Here is a 16,707-nt window from a genome sequence, read left to right on the forward strand (position 1 = left end):
TTCAGAGCTGGAGAGATACGATCCCAGGGGTTGAGGCCAAGGACAAGTCTCACAGTCCTGTTCTGAATTAGTTGCAGAGGGCGCAGAGTAGAGGCAGGTAGATTTAGAAAGAGGCTGTTACAATAGTCCAAGCTAGAGAGAACCAGAGCTTGAGATGCCATGAGCTTCTGGGGGAAGGAGAGGAAAGGCAGAGTACCTCTGAATAGGTGCAGTCTGAAATTTGACTTTTTAGAGACCTCAGAGATGTGGGCGGAGAAGGAAAGGGTGGAGTCATAGATGACCCCGAGGTTCTTAGCCTCACAGGTGGGGGTAGGAGGAGTGCCAAGGGAGGCCGGCCAGAGAGTGAGGGGAAAGGGTGGTGAAGGTTTGCCGATGAGGAGGATCTCCGTCTTGCTGGCATTCAGACAAAGATCATTGGCGGCACACCAATCTTGAATGGCAGTTAGGCAATCAGAGATGAGAGAGGGAGAGGAGGTGGCAGAGGGCAGCCTGAAAATGAGTTGAGTGCCATCAGCGTAGCACTGGAAATTTGAACAGAAAATGGCAATGCAGTGGGCGAGACCCAGGTATTGGTTGAAAAGCTAGGGCAAGAGGTGAGACCCCTGGGGAACACCACAGGTAGAGAGGAAGATAGATGAAAGGAAGGACCCAAGTTGGACCTGGGAGGGTCGATCTGAGAGGAAAGAGGTCAGCCAGGCCAGAGCCTGATCAGTGATACCCAAGTTTTCACGGAGACGGTTGAGCAGGATGGTATGGTTGACCGTGTCGAAGGCAGAATAGAGATCGAGGAGGATGAGGACAGAGGGAATGTTAGAGTCAAGGTAGGTGAGCAGATCTTCACGGATGTTTAGGAGAGCAGTTTCCATGCTTCTGGCAGCTCTGAAGCCAGACTGGTGGTCATGGAGACAGCCAACAGAATTGGAATGAAGTCAAAGCTGAGAGATGGCCAACTTTTCCAGGAGTTTGCCAAGAAAGGGAGTAATGGAAATTGGGCGATAGTTAGCTGGACAAGAAGGATCAGCTGTGGGTTTCTTGAGAAGAGGATGCACAAAGGAGTGCTTCAGAGGGGAGGGGAAGGATCCAGAGGCAAAGGAGTGGTTACAAAAATCAGCAAGGGCCGGAGCGAAGGTGTCAATGTGGTCCTTGATGCTTTTAGAGGAACAGGGATGAACCTGTTTTGAAGAGGCTTTCATAGATCAGACTTGTCGAGCAACCTCGTCAGGGGTGAAAAGAGGAAAGGACAAGAAGGATGGTGGGAGGGTGGCTAAAGGAGGGTCAGCAAGCACAGATGGAGAGGGAAGAGGAGGAGGGGCGGGCCAGGATGTGCCACTTTTTTTTTACCTCCTCGCTGCAGCGAGGAGGTAATGATATAAATGGGTGCATTAGCACCCTATTGTTGTTAAATGCGGTCCGCTGCCGCAGGCGCATTCAACAACAATGAGCGCCTGCCACGCCTTCTCCCAACATGCCAGCTCAGCCCTTGAAAGACTCTGCCGAGCTGGCGCGGTTGGGGGCTAATGGCGCCTTTTGATATCAAGAGCGCAGGCGCTTCCAACAGCAACAGCGTGCCTTCTCCCACCACGCTAGCTCGGGGGAACCCTTGAAAGACTCCCCGACCTGGAGCGGGGGGCTAAAGGCGCCCCGGGGGGCGTGGCGGCATGGGCGTTCGCCCGGCTCGCCCCCTTCCTAAGGCCGGGCCTGATGCCCCACCACGGAAGCCTCAGATGGCCAACCATCATGTACAATGGGCCCGACACATCTTCAGCCGGGCCTGGCCACCACCATGGCCTATGTGAAGAATCATCTGTGGCTCAGTGGCTTTTGAGTATTTCCTACATCTGCTGCGCCCTGGCTGCTTTGCTCTGCTCTCGCTTCCGCGGCAGAATACTTTGTTATTTTATGTGTACTTGGGTTACCTGCCGCATAAGTGTCCCTAGTACCTGCAATTGCGCTATATGTCTGTGAAGGGACCTCGTGGCGCAAGCCTCTGACTCCAGATCAGAGAAGGCTGCGTGGCCCGCGGGGTCTTTTGTGCCCTATATGTCAGAGCGATAGCTATTCCCTCACTAGGAACATAGGCTTTTTCATAGGACCCTTCTCTCAGGCCGTTGGTGCATTTTAGGGCAGTACTGCTGCACCCAGTGCCAGGGGAGAAGTGCACAGTGCTGCTAGGAGCCCCACTGCCCACCACATGTTGCGGGATATTGGTGCCATGTCAGGCCACATCTATTGTCTATGAGCACAGATATCAGCCGCACACCCTCATGCCCACATGTTTCCGGTCACCCCTACACCATTAGCAAACCGTTTTCAGATGTTAAAGCCGTTTGGGGTGCAGACGCACCCGCTGCTATAAATACTTTGTGTATCAGTATGGAGGCAGCGTCATTGTGGGTCCTCTCTGCTCTCAGTATCCGACGTTGCTGTTTAATGGGGAAAAGGGAGGCTCCAAGAGGTAGAAAAAGAACTCGTCCCTGGGTGGGCTTGAACCACCAACCTTTCGAACGCGCTAACCGATTGCGCTACATAGACGGGCGAGAGCAATTGTTTCCTGAGTAGATGTCACGCTGTGATAGCAGAGCACGCATGGATATAGAGCTTGTTTATATGTATGATGTTTAGGAATGCATGGAGATCCTATAGCAACACAGACACGTGCGTTCCTGCTCCTCCCGTTTGCAAACCAGTCCATGAAACCCTGGTCTGAGTTTCCACGTGTCCTCTTCTCTTTGTCCAACAACTCCTTTCAGAATGGTGGCAATTCGACCAGATACACACATTTATGAGAACAATATCCATTGCTTTTGGGAGACACCAGTCAATTCCAGGTTTTCGTTTTGCATTCTGGGACTTGTAGTCGTGGATGTCCCCATTATAAACCCAGAACTGGACTTTGCCTCCCAAATGGAGTGGATAATGTTGGCATGTATGCAAACAAACAGAAAAAACGTGCCCTTGGCATATCTGCCCCATTACCCCCACGCCCCTCTTCCTCATCCAATGCTTGCATATGAGGGCATCAACCTCCTCGACAGGAACCCTTTTCTATTCCTTCATTTGTTCATGCCTCACCTATTCCTGGGAGTGTAACTCTCCCTTACTCCTGCATGCCTTCGTTTTTTTTATAATTGCTGCCTGAAGGCAGGGACTCTGGTGGTGGGAGGTGGTGGGGGCGGGGGGCTGTGATACTTACCGGCTAAGTGTACAATAAAAAAGAAGCAATGGTTAGAGACCGGGGTCCGTTTCTAGAGGAACACGTCTGTGCATGACTTTTGTGCAGTATTGGCTAAAAACGACCTCACAATTTACGATAAATACATTTTCATATTGCGATACAAAAAACAAGGCAGACTTGACCCCGACGTGATTTGAACACGCAACCTTCTGATCTGGAGTCAGACGCGCTACCGTTGCGCCACGAGGTCCCGCCTCAGGAAAGTGCCCACACTCTGTGGACTGGTGACTTTGAGGGCGCATACATGGACACAACAAATATAACGCCCAACACACTCTGCCTTGTGCGCGACATAAATGACAGTCAGGCCGCCGGTGTTATGTAATGTTGTGCGCCCCGTGCCCTTCCAGTCCCCCCAATGGTCGCAGCTCAGCACAGCTCGGTCTGCAGAGGCTTCACTTTATTACTACCCAGGTTAGACCTGCAGCGACGGAAACAGCCGAAGACTGGGGGAGATGCAAATGCACGGGATACTAAATATTACATAACCCCGGAAAATACACAAAAGCACCTGTGCCACAGATGATCTTTCACATGGGGGTTATCTCGGCAACAGTAACCCATTTCATATTGCACTTTTATATAACTCCCACCCAGTGCTTTAAGTGGGATTGGAAATAGAGGGGGGCCCTAGTTAGGGTGTGTGGCAATGTTAATAGCTTATGTTATTATATCATGCTATTATAAAACAAGGCCTAATGACTATAAAGGTGCTCCATATATAATAATAGTGCTAATTTGGGTATTTTGCACAACAAAGTTATTTGCCCCTTGGCTTGCTTATGGCAACTCATTCTAAGTCACTTCCGTGGTTCCTCCAAGTATCAAAAACTGATGATGCTCCTTGTAATGTCCTTTTGTGTGACATCACTTCTGTTGGAGCAAGCCATATGCAAATTAGGAGGTTTGCCTGTATTTTGCCTATGGGTTGCATTTAAAGGCCCTGAACAGAAGTCTGTTTCACATGAATGGCAGGATTTTAAACACTGAAACAAAAACGGCATGGCCTTTGTTGTGGTTTTTCAAGTTAAATTAAAGAGCCACGTGGGAAGGGGCCTACCCGTCATGACCAACAGACAAGCAGCATTTTAATTTACAAATGAAGGAGGAATCAAAGATCCCTGTCACATGGAAAACATGATTTGTACACATTGAAAACAAAAACGGCCTGCACAGGTGTGTGCAAATAAAAATGGTTTCATAAAGTCAAAAACTGAAAAAAATATATCACTGCTCAACGAAAAATGTCAGAAAAACAAAACATGTGTGCGGGTTGACCAAAAGCAATGTATATTATGTTTCACCTACAAACCTCCAGTGACATTTGAAGAGCCAATTTGTCTTCATGGAAATTGTCAGCCCAAGGCAGTCACATTTGCTGGCTGTAGGCAAAACTTCACAAGGACATCTCCCACTTCCAGCCTGGATGTCACATGTCCCATCTAATGACAAACCACAATAAATATGTCCTGCTTAAGGCTTCGAAATTCAGTGTTCTCCAGACTTGTTGGCTCTGAAAGCATTGACTTCAAGAAAAGTTACCCCCTGGCTTGAGCTTGACTAATATTTGTGAAAATGGGGGCACCCACTTCAAGGAGCCAGCTTCCAGCAAAAAGGAGACTGATAAAAAAAACTCTGGCCACAGGCTGAGCCAGTGAAAACAAAGGGCCGGAAGGCAGGAGTCAGGGCCATTTGTCCCACATGAAGATTCATAATTCATTTAAAAGGACTATTATCATTTAGGCCTTTTTAACAGCCATTATAAGGCGGATGGATTTCATCTATGGAAACTTATGTAATTTCCAGGCTATTTTGGGGATATCCAATTCATCTTCTTGTAACTCTGAGAACTGTAAGGGCCAGTTAAATTAGGTTTCTGGCTGATCTGAACATGTTCCAAATGTGAGAGTTGGTGAGCGGTGGACATTGAAATTAGGGATATGCTTAATAACTTACATATTCATAACTGTTGTATTTTTATGGAAATGACAGAAAGGTGCCACATGGCCATGCTACATGATACGGATTTTGTGGCCGCTTATCTAATTCCCCATGATTAGCTGAAACAGAATATATGTTTAGTATGGCAGTTGCTAGTAAAATTATGAAGTTGTGATACATAAATCGTTTTTGCCAAAAAGGTGAAAGGAGAACAAAGGGCGATTACAATTGGGAATTGCCATATGTTGCTCCACACCCCTAAACCAATCCTGACTTGGAGGGTAGGTTTGGGAGGAGAGAGAAGGGTAACTGCCCAATCCTAGTGGCAGGGATTATTGCAGGCAGATTTAGAAAGAGGTTGTTGCAATAGTCCAGCCTAGAGAGGACCAGAGCTCTGGAGACAGTGAGCTTCTGGGGGAAAGAGAGGAAAAGAAGAATACCTCTAAGGAGGTGCAGCTGGTAGTGTGACTTCTTAGAGACGTCAGAGATGTGAGGAGAGAAGGAGAGTGTGGAGTCGATGATGATCCCGAGGTTTTTAGCCTCACAGGTGGGAGCAGGAAGAGGGCCCAGAGAGTCCGGCCAGAAAATGACAGGGAGTGGGTGTGCTGATGAGGAGAGTCTCAGTCTTACTGGCATTAAGAAAGAGATCATTGGCAGCACACCACTCCTGGATGGCGGACAGACAATCAGAGATGAGTGAGGGGGAAGAGGTGGCTGAAAATGAGTTGAGTGTCATCCGCATAGCACTGGAAGTTGGGATAGAGCATGGCAATGCAGTTGGCAAGATGTGCCAGGTATTGGTTGAACAGCCAGGGAGAGAGGTTAGACCCCTAGGGAACACCCTAGGTAGAGATAGAGATAAAGGAGAGGAAGGACCCAAGTTGAACCGGGGAATGTCGATCAGAGAGGAAAGAATTCAGCCATGCCAGGGCCTGACCAGTGATCCCCAGGTTATCATGGAGAGGATTGAGCAGGATGGCATGGTTGACCGTATCAAAGGCAAAAGAGAGATCAAGCAAGATGAAAACACAGGGGGTGTTGGAGTCAAGGTTGGAGAGCAGGTCTTCACGGATGTTCAGGAGAGCAGTTTCCATGCTTCTGGCAGCTCTGAAGCCAGACTGATGGTCACGGAGGCAACCAACAGATTCAGTGTGAAGATTAAGCTGGGAGATGGCCAGCTTTTCCAGGAGTTTGGCAAGGAAAGGAGTGATGGAGATTGAGCGATAGTTGGCCAGGCAAGACGGGTCGGTAGAGGGTTTCTTAAGAAGAGGGTGCCGAAGGGAGTGCACAAGGGAGGACGGGAAGACTCCAGTGGTGAAGGAATGGTTGCAGAAGTCGATCAGGGCAGGAGCCAGGGAGTCGATGTGGTCCTTGATGGTTTTGGAGGAGCTGGGGTGAACCTGTTTTGACAAGACATTCATAGATCAGACTTGTCTGGAAAGCTCGTCAGGGGAGAACGGGGGAAAGGCACAGAAGCAGGGAGAACCATAGTGGTTAGGGACCTCCTGCTTAGAGCAAAAACAGTCTGAGGCACCCATGGGGTGCATACATTACAAAGGTGACAAAGATACATTTAATAGCCACCAATTATCACAAGATTGATTGATTGATATTTTATTTCTATCGCGCTCGTACACAAGTGTTTCAGAGCTCGACAAGGCAAGGGAGGGGAACAGGGGAGAACAAAACAGCGATCTTACTTGGCCCAGTGACATTGAGAACGCGCAAGTGCATGGGAGAGGGGGGAGAGGAAAAGTGCATGGAAGGGGGGGAGAGGTGGAAAGTGCGAAGCAGAGGAGAAACAGATAAATAACAATAAATAAATAATAAAGGCAACAAACAGTGGTAATGCAGCCAGAAATTTGCAAGTGCTAGGTTTAAGGCAGCAGACAGGATAGGTCCGATATGTGCAGGAAGAAAAAGGGGGGCTGTATGGGTACAGATACAGACCCCAGTGCAAGGGGTGGCCCGGAGGCAGTGCGGGAGGGTGACAGGATGAGCAGGTACCTGGGCCCAAAAGCCAGAGGGTGGCCAGGTGCATGGTGCCAAGAGAGAACAGATCAGCAGGGGAGAGGGGGAGCGAAGGCAGAAGAAAAGAGGATGGTCTTGAGGTGCTTCTGGAACCGGAGATGGTTCTCCTCAAGTTTTAGAGTGACAGGGAGGCTGTTCCAGAAGGAGGCCCCAGCCGAAGACAGACATCTACACCCCGCTCGTTTTCTAGAAAAACGACTGACCCTGAGTGAGTTGGAATTAGAGGAGTGAAGAGCTCGAGAGGGGAGGTATTTGCGGAGGGATAGCTGAAGATATTTTGGACCCAGGCCCCAGAAAGCCTTGTGGACAATGCAGAGGGTTTTGAATATAATCCTTGCATCCAATGGGAGCCAGTGAAGAGATTTCAGAGCTGGAGAGATACGATCCCAGGGGTTGAGGCCAAGGACAAGTCTCACAGTCCTGTTCTGAATTAGTTGCAGAGGGCGCAGAGTAGAGGCAGGTAGATATAGAAAGGGGCTGTTACAATAGTCCAAGCTAGAGAGAACCAGAGCTTGAGATGCCATGAGCTTCTGGGGGAAGGAGAGGAAAGGCAGAGTACCTCTGAATAGGTGCAGTCTGAAATTTGACTTTTTAGAGACCTCAGAGATGTGGGCGGAGAAGGAAAGGGTGGAGTCATAGATGACCCCGAGGTTCTTAGCCTCACAGGTGGGGGTAGGAGGAGTGCCAAGGGAGGCCGGCCAGAGAGTGAGGGGAAAGGGTGGTGAAGGTTTGCCGATGAGGAGGATCTCCGTCTTGCTGGCATTCAGACAAAGATCATTGGCGGCACACCAATCTTGAATGGCAGTTAGGCAATCAGAGATGTGAGAGGGAGAGGAGGTGGCAGAGGGAAGCCTGAAAATGAGTTGAGTGCCGTCAGCGTAGCACTGGAAATTTGAGCAGAAAATGGCAATGCAGTGGGCGAGAGCCAGGTATTGGTTGAAAAGCTAGGGCAAGAGGTGAGACCCCTGGGGAACACCACAGGTAGAGAGGAAGATAGATGAAAGGAAGGACCCAAGTTGGACCTGGGAGGGTCGATCTGAGAGGAAAGAGGTCAGCCAGGCCAGAGCCTGATCAGTGATACCCAAGTTTTCACGGAGACGGTTGAGCAGGATGGTATGGTTGACCGTGTCGAAGGCAGAATAGAGATCGAGGAGGATGAGGACAGAGGGAATGTTAGAGTCAAGGTAGGTGAGCAGATCTTCACGGATGTTTAGGAGAGCAGTTTCCATGCTTCTGGCAGCTCTGAAGCCAGACTGGTGGTCATGGAGACAGCCAACAGAATTGGAATGAAGTCAAAGCTGAGAGATGGCCAACTTTTCCAGGAGTTTGCCAAGAAAGGGAGTAATGGAAATTGGGCGATAGTTAGCTGGACAAGAAGGATCAGCTGTGGGTTTCTTGAGAAGAGGATGCACAAAGGAGTGCTTCAGAGGGGAGGGGAAGGATCCAGAGGCAAAGGAGTGGTTACAAAAATCAGCAAGGGCCGGAGCGAAGGTGTCAATGTGGTCCTTGATGCTTTTAGAGGAACAGGGATGAACCTGTTTTGAAGAGGCTTTCATAGATCAGACTTGTCGAGCAACCTCGTCAGGGGTGAAAAGAGGAAAGGACAAGAAGGATGGTGGGAGGGTGGCTAAAGGAGGGTCAGCAAGCACAGATGGAGAGGGAAGAGGAGGAGGGGCGGGCCAGGATGTGCCACTTTTTTTTTACCTCCTCGCTGCAGCGAGGAGGTAATGATATAAATGGGTGCATTAGCACCCTATTGTTGTTAAATGCGGTCCGCTGCCGCAGGCGCATTCAACAACAATGAGCGCCTGCCACGCCTTCTCCCAACATGCCAGCTCAGCCCTTGAAAGACTCTGCCGAGCTGGCGCGGTTGGGGGCTAATGGCGCCTTTTGATATCAAGAGTGCAGGCGCTTCCAACAGCAACAGCGTGCCTTCTCCCACCACGCTAGCTCGGGGGAACCCTTGAAAGACTCCCCGACCTGGAGCGGGGGGCTAAAGGCGCCCCGGGGGGCGTGGCGGCATGGGCGTTCGCCCGGCTCGCCCCCTTCCTAAGGCCGGGCCTGATGCCCCACCACGGGAGCCTCAGATGGCCAACCATCATGTACAATGGGCCCGACACATCTTCAGCCGGGCCTGGCCACCACCATGGCCTATGTGAAGAATCATCTGTGGCTCAGTGGCTTTTGAGTATTTCCTACATCTGCTGCGCCCTGGCTGCTTTGCTCTGCTCTCGCTTCCGCGGCAGAATACTTTGTTATTTTATGTGTACTTGGGTTACCTGCCGCATCAGTGTCCCTAGTACCTGCAATTGCGCTATATGTCTGTGAAGGGACCTCGTGGCGCAAGCCTCTGACTCCAGATCAGAGAAGGCTGCGTGGCCCGTGGGGTCTTTTGTGCCCTATATGTCAGAGCGATAGCTATTCCCTCACTAGGAACAGAGGCTTTTTCATAGGACCCTTCTCTCAGGCCGTTGGTGCATTTTAGGGCAGTACTGCTGCACCCAGTGCCAGGGGAGAAGTGCACAGTGCTGCTAGGAGCCCCACTGCCCACCACATGTTGCGGGATATTGGTGCCATGTCAGGCCACATCTATTGTCTATGAGCACAGATATCAGCCGCACACCCTCATGCCCACATGTTTCCCGTCACCCTTACACCATTAGCAAACCGTTTTCAGATGTTAAAGCCGTTTGGGGTGCAGACGCACCCGCTGCTATAAATACTTTGTGTTAAGTATGGAGGCAGCGTCATTGTGGGTCCTCTCTGCTCTCAGTATCCGACGTTGCTGTTTAATGGGGAAAAGGGAGGCTCCAAGAGGTAGAAAAAGAACTCGTCCCTGGGTGGGCTTGAACCACCAACCTTTCGGTTAACAGCCAAATGCGCTAACCGATCGCGCCACAGAGATGGGCGAGAGCAATTGTTTCCTGAGTAGATGTCACGCTGTGATAGCAGAGCACGCATGGATATAGAGCTTGTTAATATGTATGATGTTTAGGAATGCATGGAGATCCTATAGCAACACAGACACGTGCGTTCCTGCTCCTCCCGTTTGCAAACCAGTCCATGAAACCCTGGTCTGAGTTTCCACGTGTCCTCTTCTCTTTGTCCAACAACTCCTTTCAGAATGGTGGCAATTCGACCAGATACACACATTTATGAGAACAATATCCATTGCTTTTGGGAGACACCAGTCAATTCCAGGTTTTCGTTTTGCATTCTGGGACTTGTAGTCGTGGATGTCCCCATTATAAACCCAGAACTGGACTTTGCCTCCCAAATGGAGTGGATAATGTTGGCATGTATGCAAACGAACAGAAAAAACGTGCCCTTGGCATATCTGCCCCATTACCCCCACGCCCCTCTTCCTCATCCAATGCTTGCATATGAGGGCATCAACCTCCTCGACAGGAACCCTTTTCTATTCCTTCATTTGTTCATGCCTCTCCTATTCCTGGGAGTGTAACTCTCCCTTACTCCTGCATGCCTTCGTTTTTTTTTATAATTGCTGCCTGAAGGCAGGGACTCTGGTGGTGGGAGGTGGTGGGGGCGGGGGGCTGTGATACTTACCGGCTAAGTGTACAATAAAAAAGAAGCAATGGTTAGAGACCGGGGTCCGTTTCTAGAGGAACACGTCTGTGCATGACTTTTGTGCAGTATTGGCTAAAAACGACCTCACAATTTACGATAAATACATTTTCATATTGCGATACAAAAAACAAGGCAGACTTGACCCCGACGTGATTTGAACATGCAACCTTCTGATCTGGAGTCAGACGCGCTACCGTTGCGCCACGAGGTCCCGCCTCAGGAAAGTGCCCACACTCTGTGGACTGGTGACATTGAGGGCGCATACATGGACACAACATATATAACGCCCAACACACTCTGCCTTGTGCGCGAGATAAATGACAGTCAGGCCGCCGGTGTTATGTAATGTTGTGCGCCCCGTGCCCTTCCAGTCCCCCCAATGGTCGCAGCACAGCTCAGTCTGCAGAGGCTTCACTTTATTACTACCCAGGTTAGACCTGCAGCGACGGAAACAGCCGAAGACTGGGGGAGATGCAAATGACGGGATACTAAATATTACATAATCCCGGAAAATACACAAAAGCACCTGTGCCACAGATGATCTTTCACATGGGGGTTATCTCGGCAACAGTAACCCATTTCATATTGCACTTTTATATAACTCCCACCCAGTGCTTTAAGTGGGATTGGAAATAGAGCGGGGCCCCTAGTTAGGGTGTGTGGCAATGTTAATAGCTTATGTTATTATATCATGCTATTATAAAACAAGGCCTAATGACTATAAAGGTGCTCCATATATAATAATAGTGCTAATTTGGGTATTTTGCACAACAAAGTTATTTGCCCCTTGGCTTGCTTATGGCAACTCATTCTAAGTCACTTCCGTGGTTCCTCCAAGTATCAAAAACTGATGATGCTCCTTGTAATGTCCTTTTGTGTGACATCACTTCTGTTGGAGCAAGCCATATGCAAATTAGGAGGTTTGCCTGTATTTTGCCTATGGGTTGCATTTAAAGGCCCTGAACAGAAGTCTGTTTCACATGAATGGCAGGATTTTAAACACTGAAACAAAAACGGCATGGCCTTTGTTGTGGTTTTTCAAGTTAAATTAAAGAGCCACGTGGGAAGGGGCCTACCCGTCATGACCAACAGACAAGCAGCATTTTAATTTACAAATGAAGGAGGAATCAAAGATCCCTGTCACATGGAAAACATGATTTGTACACATTGAAAACAAAAACGGCCTGCACAGGTGTGTGCAAATAAAAATGGTTTCATAAAGTCAAAAACTGAAAAAAATATATCACTGCTCAACGAAAAATGTCAGAAAAACAAAACATGTGTGCGGGTTGACCAAAAGCAATGTATATTATGTTTCACCTACAAACCTCCAGTGACATTTGAAGAGCCAATTTGTCTTCATGGAAATTGTCAGCCCAAGGCAGTCACATTTGCTGGCTGTAGGCAAAACTTCACAAGGACATCTCCCACTTCCAGCCTGGATGTCACATGTCCCATCTAATGACAAACCACAATAAATATGTCCTGCTTAAGGCTTCGAAATTCAGTGTTCTCCAGACTTGTTGGCTCTGAAAGCATTGACTTCAAGAAAAGTTACCCCCTGGCTTGAGCTTGACTAATATTTGTGAAAATGGGGGCACCCACTTCAAGGAGCCAGCTTCCAGCACAAAGGAGACTGATAAAAAAAACTCTGGCCACAGGCTGAGCCAGTGAAAACAAAGGGCCGGAAGGCAGGAGTCAGGGCCATTTGTCCCACATGAAGATTCATAATTCATTTAAAAGGACTATTATCATTTAGGCCTTTTTAACAGCCATTATAAGGCGGATGCATTTCATCTATGGAAACTTATGTAATTTCCAGGCTATTTTGGGGATATCAAATTCATCTTCTTGTAACTCTGAGAACTGTAAGGGCCAGTTAATTTAGGTTTCTGGCTGATCTGAACATGTTCCAAATGTGAGAGTTGGTGAGCGGTGGACATTGAAATTAGGGATATGCTTAATCACTTACATATTCATAACTGTTGTATTTTTATGGAAATGACAGAAAGGTGCCACATGGCCATGCTACATGATACAGATTTTGTGGCCGCTTATCTAATTCTCCATGATTAGCTGAAACAGAATATATGTTTAGTATGGCAGTTGCTAGTAAAATTATGAAGTTGTGATACATAAATCGTTTTTGCCAAAAAGGTGAAAGGAGAACAAAGGGCGATTACAATTGGGAATTGCCATATGTTGCTCCACACCCCTAAACCAATCCTGACTTGGAGGGTAGGTTTGGGAGGAGAGAGAAGGGTAACTGCCCAATCCTAGTGGCAGGGATTATTGCAGGCAAATTTAGAAAGAGGTTGTTGCAATAGTCCAGCCTAGAGAGGACCAGAGCTCTGGAGACAGTGAGCTTCTGGGGGAAAGAGAGGAAAAGAAGAATACCTCTAAGGAGGTGCAGCTGGTAGTGTGACTTCTTAGAGACGTCAGAGATGTGAGGAGAGAAGGAGAGTGTGGAGTCGATGATGATCCCGAGGTTTTTAGCCTCACAGGTGGGAGCAGGAAGAGGGCCCAGAGAGTCCGGCCAGAAAATGACAGGGAGTGGGTGTGCTGATGAGGAGAGTCTCAGTCTTTCTGGCATTAAGAAAGAGATCATTGGCAGCACACCACTCCTGGATGGCGGACAATCAGAGATGAGTGAGGGGGAAGAGGTGGCTGAAAATGAGTTGAGTGTCATCCGCATAGCACTGGAAGTTGGGATAGAGCATGGCAATGCAGTTGGCAAGATGTGCCAGGTATTGGTTGAACAGCCAGGGAGAGAGGTTAGACCCCTAGGGAACACCCTAGGTAGAGATAGAGATAAAGGAGAGGAAGGACCCAAGTTGAACCGGGGAATGTCGATCAGAGAGGAAAGAATTCAGCCATGCCAGGGCCTGACCAGTGATCCCCAGGTTATCATGGAGAGGATTGAGCAGGATGGCATGGTTGACCGTATCAAAGGCAAAAGAGAGATCAAGCAAGATGAAAACACAGGGGGTGTTGGAGTCAAGGTTGGAGAGCAGGTCTTCGCGGATGTTCAGGAGAGCAGTTTCCATGCTTCTGGCAGCTCTGAAGCCAGACTGATGGTCACGGAGGCAACCAACAGATTCAGTGTGAAGATTAAGCTGGGAGATGACCAGCTTCTCCAGGAGTTTGGCAAGGAAAGGAGTGATGGAGATTGAGCGATAGTTGGCCAGGCAAGACGGGTCGGTAGAGGGTTTCTTAAGAAGAGGGTGCCGAAGGGAGTGCACAAGGGAGGACGGGAAGACTCCAGTGGTGAAGGAATGGTTGCAGAAGTCGATCAGGGCAGGAGCCAGGGAGTCGATGTGGTCTTTGATGGTTTTGGAGGAGCTGGGGTGAACCTGTTTTGACAAGACATTCATAGATCAGACTTGTCTGGAAAGCTCGTCAGGGGAGAACGGGGGAAAGGCACAGAAGCAGGGAGAACCATAGTGGTTAGGGACCTCCTGCTTAGAGCAAAAGCAGTCTGAGGCACCCATGGGGTGCATACATTACAAAGGTGACAAAGATATATTTAATAGCCACCAATTATCACAAGATTGATTGATTGATATTTTATTTCTATCGCGCTCGTACACAAGTGTTTCAGAGCTCGACAAGGCAAGGGAGGGGAACAGGGGAGAACAAAACAGAGATCTTACTTGGCCCAGTGACATTGAGAACGCGCAAGTGCATGGGAGAGGGGGGAGAGGAAAAGTGCATGGAAGGGGGGGAGAGGTGGAAAGTGCGAAGCAGAGGAGAAACAGATAAATAACAATAAATAAATAATAAAGGCAACAAACAGTGGTAATGCAGCCAGAAATTTGCAAGTGCTAGGTTTAAGGCAGCAGACAGGATAGGTCCGATATGTGCAGGAAGAAAAGGGGGGGGCTGTATGGGTACAGATACAGACCCCAGTGCAAGGGGTGGCCCGGAGGCAGTGCGGGAGGGTGACAGGATGAGCAGGTACCTGGGCCCAAAAGCCAGAGGGTGGCCAGGTGCATGGTGCCAAGAGAGAACAGATCAGCAGGGGAGAGGGGGAGCGAAGGCAGAAGAAAAGAGGAAGGTCTTGAGGTGCTTCTGGAACCGGAGATGGTTCTCCTCAAGTTTTAGAGTGACAGGGAGGCTGTTCCAGAAGGAGGCCCCAGCCGAAGACAGAGATCTACCCCCAGCTCGTTTCCTAGAAAAACGACTGACCCTGAGTGAGTTGGAGTTAGAGGAGTGAAGAGCTCGAGAGGGGAGGTATTTGCGGAGGGATAGCTGAAGATATTTTGGACCCAGGCCCCAGAAAGCCTTGTGGACAATGCAGAGGGTTTTGAATATAATCCTTGCATCCAATGGGAGCCAGTGAAGAGATTTCAGAGCTGGAGAGATACGATCCCAGGGGTTGAGGCCAAGGACAAGTCTCACAGTCCTGTTCTGAATTAGTTGCAGAGGGCGCAGAGTAGAGGCAGGTAGATTTAGAAAGAGGCTGTTACAATAGTCCAAGCTAGAGAGAACCAGAGCTTGAGATGCCATGAGCTTCTGGGGGAAGGAGAGGAAAGGCAGAGTACCTCTGAATAGGTGCAGTCTGAAATTTGACTTTTTAGAGACCTCAGAGATGTGGGCGGAGAAGGAAAGGGTGGAGTCATAGATGACCCCGAGGTTCTTAGCCTCACAGGTGGGGGTAGGAGGAGTGCCAAGGGAGGCCGGCCAGAGAGTGAGGGGAAAGGGTGGTGAAGGTTTGCCGATGAGGAGGATCTCCGTCTTGCTGGCATTCAGACAAAGATCATTGGCGGCACACCAATCTTGAATGGCAGTTAGGCAATCAGAGATGAGAGAGGGAGAGGAGGTGGCAGAGGGCAGCCTGAAAATGAGTTGAGTGCCGTCAGCGTAGCACTGGAAATTTGAGCAGAAAATGGCAATGCAGTGGGCGAGAGCCAGGTATTGGTTGAAAAGCTAGGGCAAGAGGTGAGACCCCTGGGGAACACCACAGGTAGAGAGGAAGATAGATGAAAGGAAGGACCCAAGTTGGACCTGGGAGGGTCGATCTGAGAGGAAAGAGGTCAGCCAGGCCAGAGCCTGATCAGTAATACCCAAGTTTTCACGGAGACGGTTGAGCAGGATGGTATGGTTGACCGTGTCGAAGGCAGAATAGAGATCGAGGAGGATGAGGACAGAGGGAATGTTAGAGTCAAGGTAGGTGAGCAGATCTTCACGGATGTTTAGGAGAGCAGTTTCCATGCTTCTGGCAGCTCTGAAGCCAGACTGGTGGTCATGGAGACAGCCAACAGAATTGGAATGAAGTCAAAGCTGAGAGATGGCCAACTTTTCCAGGAGTTTGCCAAGAAAGGGAGTAATGGAAATTGGGCGATAGTTAGCTGGACAAGAAGGATCAGCTGTGGGTTTCTTGAGAAGAGGATGCACAAAGGAGTGCTTCAGAGGGGAGGGGAAGGATCCAGAGGCAAAGGAGTGGTTACAAAAATCAGCAAGGGCCGGAGCGAAGGTGTCAATGTGGTCCTTGATGCTTTTAGAGGAACAGGGATGAACCTGTTTTGAAGAGGCTTTCATAGATCAGACTTGTCGAGCAACCTCGTCAGGGGTGAAAAGAGGAAAGGACAAGAAGGATGGTGGGAGGGTGGCTAAAGGAGGGTCAGCAAGCACAGATGGAGAGGGAAGAGGAGGAGGGGCGGGCCAGGATGTGCCACTTTTTTTTACCTCCTCGCTGCAGCGAGGAGGTAATGATATAAATGGGTGCATTAGAACCCTATTGTTGTTAAATGCGGTCCGCTGCCGCAGGCGCATTCAACAACAATGAGCGCCTGCCACGCCTTCTCCCAACATGCCAGCTCAGCCCTTGAAAGACTCTGCCGAGCTGGCGCGGTTGGGGGCTAATGGCGCCTTTTGATATCAAGAGCGCAGTCGCTTCCAACAGCAACAGC

The 16,707-nt window shown here is 49.3% G+C and overlaps 1 protein-coding gene and 2 non-coding genes across 4 annotated transcripts in view; 1 reads left to right on the forward strand and 2 right to left on the reverse strand.

The window, feature by feature from the left end:
* The window catches only part of LOC138571570 (tetraspanin-33-like), a 935,706-nt gene that overhangs the window by 460,678 nt on the left and 458,321 nt on the right, over nt 1-16,707 (forward strand). The window lies entirely within an intron of this gene.
* TRNAW-CCA (transfer RNA tryptophan (anticodon CCA)) lies at nt 3,354-3,425 on the reverse strand. The gene has a single exon. It is a non-coding gene; the product is annotated as a tRNA-Trp (tRNA).
* TRNAW-CCA (transfer RNA tryptophan (anticodon CCA)) lies at nt 10,935-11,006 on the reverse strand. The gene has a single exon. It is a non-coding gene; the product is annotated as a tRNA-Trp (tRNA).

This window comes from Ambystoma mexicanum, chromosome 1p (assembly GCF_040938575.1).
Source record: "Ambystoma mexicanum isolate Mex_15411 chromosome 1p, UKY_AmexF1_1, whole genome shotgun sequence".
Taxonomy (NCBI): Eukaryota; Metazoa; Chordata; class Amphibia; order Caudata; family Ambystomatidae; genus Ambystoma; species Ambystoma mexicanum.